Here is a 4,201-nt window from a genome sequence, read left to right on the forward strand (position 1 = left end):
CCATATTGTACCTTAACCTAACCCATATTGTACCTTAACCTAACCCATATTGTACCTTAACCTAACCCATATTGTACCTTAACCTAACCCATGTTGCGCCTTAACCTAACCCATGTTGCGCCTTAACCTAACCCATGTTGCGCCTTAACCTAACCCATGTTGCGCCTTAACCTAACCCATGTTGCGCCTTAACCTAACCCATGTTGCGCCTTAACCTAACCCATGTTGCGCCTTAACCTAACCCATGTTGCGCCTTAACCTAACCCATGTTGCGCCTTAACCTAACCCATGTTGCGCCTTAACCTAACCCATGTTGCGCCTTAACCTAACCCATGTTGCGCCTTAACCTAACCCATGTTGCGCCTTAACCTAACCTATGTTGCGCCTTAACCTAACCTATGTTGCGCCTTAACCTAACCTATGTTGCGCCTTAACCTAACCTATGTTGCGCCTTAACCTAACCTATGTTGCGCCTTAACCTAACCTATGTTGCGCCTTAACCTAACCTATGTTGCGCCTTAACCTAACCTATGTTGCGCCGTAACCTAACCTATGTTGCGCCGTAACCTAACCTATGTTGCGCCATAACCTAACCTATGTTGCGCCTTAACCTAACCTATGTTGCGCCTTAACCTAACCTATGTTGCGCCTTAACCTAACCTATGTTGCGCCGTAACCTAACCTATGTTGCGCCTTAACCTAACCTATGTTGCGCCTTAACCTAACCTATGTTGCGCCTTAACCTAACCTATGTTGCGCCTTAACCTAACCTATGTTGCGCCTTAACCTAACCTATGTTGCGCCTTAACCTAACCTATGTTGCGCCTTAACCTAACCTATGTTGCGCCTTAACCTAACCTATGTTGCGCCTTAACCTAACCTATGTTGCGCCGTAACCTAACCTATGTTGCGCCTTAACCTAACCTATGTTGCGCCTTAACCTAACCTATGTTGCGCCGTAACCTAACCTATGTTGCGCCTTAACCTAACCTATGTTGCGCCTTAACCTAACCTATGTTGCGCCTTAACCTAACCTATGTTGCGCCTTAACCTAACCTATGTTGCGCCTTAACCTAACCTATGTTGCGCCTTAACCCAACACACGTTGGGCCTTAACCCAACACACGTTGGGCCTTAACCCAACACACGTTGGGCCTTAACCCAACACACGTTGGGCCTTAACCCAACACACGTTGGGCCTTAACCCAACACACGTTGGGCCTTAACCCAACACACGTTGGGCCTTAACCCAACACACGTTGGGCCTTAACCCAACACACGTTGGGCCTTAACCCAACACACGTTGGGCCTTAACCCAACACACGTTGGGCCTTAACCCAACACACGTTGGGCCTTAACCCAACACACGTTGGGCCTTAACCCAACACACGTTGGGCCTTAACCCAACACACGTTGGGCCTTAACCCAACACACGTTGGGCCTTAACCCAACACACGTTGGGCCTTAACCCAACACACGTTGGGCCTTAACCCAACACACGTTGGGCCTTAACCCAACACACGTTGGGCCTTAACCTGCTCTGTAATTGTCATACGACGCGTTAAATTAGTGTAGTGTTGCCTAACTGCAACCCCCGCAATATAGTTTGCTACTCGCACTGCCCGGTCCCCAGAGTATCGCTTCATGTTAAACACCTTGCAGCTATACACTGTAATGCGGATGGCGGCAGGACGTACATGCTCAATGCCCTTCGCAGTTGTTCATTGGCATTCGCATGGCGAAGCACAGCCTACGTTGTGGTACGGCTTGTGGCAACTGTCCGCTGATGTTGTACGTCCAAATCACACACTGTACCGCACATTGGTCCTCATGTACTGAATGATACATCGTGGTACATGTGTGACCGTACCACGACTGCGCCAACAACGGCGAACCATACGGTCCAAATATTGTGCACTCAGCTACGTGTCGTCTCCCTATAAGAGCTGGATTGCAGTATGGTATGCCGTGGATGGCGATCAGCATGAGCCGTCTGTTGATGTAGTGGCGCGTGTTGTCAGACGTAGTCGTCTCTTCTCACACACCGTGATAGCATGGTGCACTGCGTTCCACATCTGCGACATGCGACAGAGGCCGGTTGACAGTCGTTCGCGCAATGGACATCGCATACGTACGGGGGCCACCTTCCACGTGTTCGCGAAGCGTGCACATGTTGTTGCGTGTATGTGGGCAGACATAGTGTGTCGTGACACCTGACACAGGCATGCAACAATCGTTGAATTTGCAAATGGCGATGGACGTCTACGTTTGCTGGTGACGTTACGCAAATGAAGAACTGGTAAACCGTTGTGGTGCGGTTGTTCTCGCTAGAGGTGAATCAGTGATGGCGACGATCGGTTGAGCTACCAACCGGTTGTTTCAGCGATACCCACCATGCCCACGAACGTGAATGGCATGTGGGTGTGAAGCGATACGCGGCGGTGGCTGGGTGGGACCGTCCCCGGCCGGTGAGGGGGGGCCTTCCGGCGTGCTGGCCGCGCGGTGCGTGGGCGCACGCGCTACAGCCGGCTGGTGGGGGCGGCCAGTGGCAGGCGCGCCGGCCGACGGAGGCGGCAGGCGGCGCAGCTGCGCGCCGGCGCACCCTGCACGCGGCGCCGTGCGGCCAAAGTAGGTCCTCGCGGGCCCGGTGCGAAGCGCGGTGGACATCTGCAGTGTGCTGGTCCGATTGAGGACTGTGTGCGCTGAGGATGCGCCGCCGCCCGGCGCTCGGCGCCGCGACGCCGTCTGCTGCTCGGTCGCCTCTGCGGTTCTCGCAGGTGGATTGTATCGCAGCTGTGCGGACGTGTTGGCGCGTGCGCTGTGCTGGGAGAGTTCGCTTCGGCACCCAAGTGGGGCTTTTGTCCTTCTGTGGCGCTGGCGTTGGAGCTGCCGGCCACCGTAGGTGGCGCGTGTTGTCTCCCGCCGGCAATGCCACGACAGCACGCTCCCGGGCCTCTGTCGGCAGCGGCAAGCTCAGTTGGGAGCACGGGTGGTCGCACCTAAAGCGTCTACTCGCCAAACTCCGGGCGATTGCGCCTCTCTCGAACCCGACCAAGTACTTAGGACGGCGCTGCGCGCCGCCGGGACCTGAGAGGGTTTCGAGGTGTATTGTGCAGGGGAGCTCAGCCTCCTCCTGTTTGCAGAATAATTGAGCGGACGCTTGCGTGTTCGCGCGGGCCCCCGGGACACACTCCCGGGCGGCCGGCTGCTCAGCTCTAGTTGACGCAGCTCCCTGGTTGATCCTGCCAGTAGTCATATGCTTGTCTCAAAGATTAAGCCATGCATGTCTCAGTACAAGCCGCATTAAGGTGAAACCGCGAATGGCTCATTAAATCAGTTATGGTTCCTTAGATCGTACCCACGTTACTTGGATAACTGTGGTAATTCTAGAGCTAATACATGCAAACAGAGTCCCGACCAGAGATGGAAGGGACGCTTTTATTAGATCAAAACCAATCGGTCGGCTCGTCCGGTCCGTTTGCCTTGGTGACTCTGAATAACTTTGGGCTGATCGCACGGTCCTCGTACCGGCGACGCATCTTTCAAATGTCTGCCTTATCAACTGTCGATGGTAGGTTCTGCGCCTACCATGGTTGTAACGGGTAACGGGGAATCAGGGTTCGATTCCGGAGAGGGAGCCTGAGAAACGGCTACCACATCCAAGGAAGGCAGCAGGCGCGCAAATTACCCACTCCCGGCACGGGGAGGTAGTGACGAAAAATAACGATACGGGACTCATCCGAGGCCCCGTAATCGGAATGAGTACACTTTAAATCCTTTAACGAGTATCTATTGGAGGGCAAGTCTGGTGCCAGCAGCCGCGGTAATTCCAGCTCCAATAGCGTATATTAAAGTTGTTGCGGTTAAAAAGCTCGTAGTTGGATTTGTGTCCCACGCTGTTGGTTCACCGCCCGTCGGTGTTTAACTGGCATGTATCGTGGGACGTCCTGCCGGTGGGGCGAGCTGAAGGCGTGCGACGCGCCTCGTGCGTGCTCGTGCGTCCCGAGGCGGACCCCGTTGCAATCCTACCAGGGTGCTCTTGAGTGAGTGTCTCGGTGGGCCGGCACGTTTACTTTGAACAAATTAGAGTGCTTAAAGCAGGCAAGCCCGCCTGAATACTGTGTGCATGGAATAATGGAATAGGACCTCGGTTCTATTTTGTTGGTTTTCGGAACCCGAGGTAATGATTAATAGGGACAGG

General features: G+C 54.2%; 1 non-coding gene across 1 annotated transcript in view; it reads left to right on the top strand.

Annotated features, from left to right (window-relative positions):
• The first annotated feature begins 3,229 nt into the window (after nt 1-3,229).
• LOC124590526 overlaps nt 3,230-4,201 on the top strand; it is a 1,910-nt gene continuing 938 nt past the window's right edge. Inside the window, exon 1 of the ribosomal RNA XR_006976590.1 lies at nt 3,230-4,201. This exon is cut by the window's right edge and continues 938 nt beyond it. This is a non-coding gene — a ribosomal RNA (small subunit ribosomal RNA).

This window comes from Schistocerca americana, unplaced genomic scaffold (genome assembly GCF_021461395.2).
Source record: "Schistocerca americana isolate TAMUIC-IGC-003095 unplaced genomic scaffold, iqSchAmer2.1 HiC_scaffold_767, whole genome shotgun sequence".
NCBI classification, from domain to species: domain Eukaryota; kingdom Metazoa; phylum Arthropoda; class Insecta; order Orthoptera; family Acrididae; genus Schistocerca; species Schistocerca americana.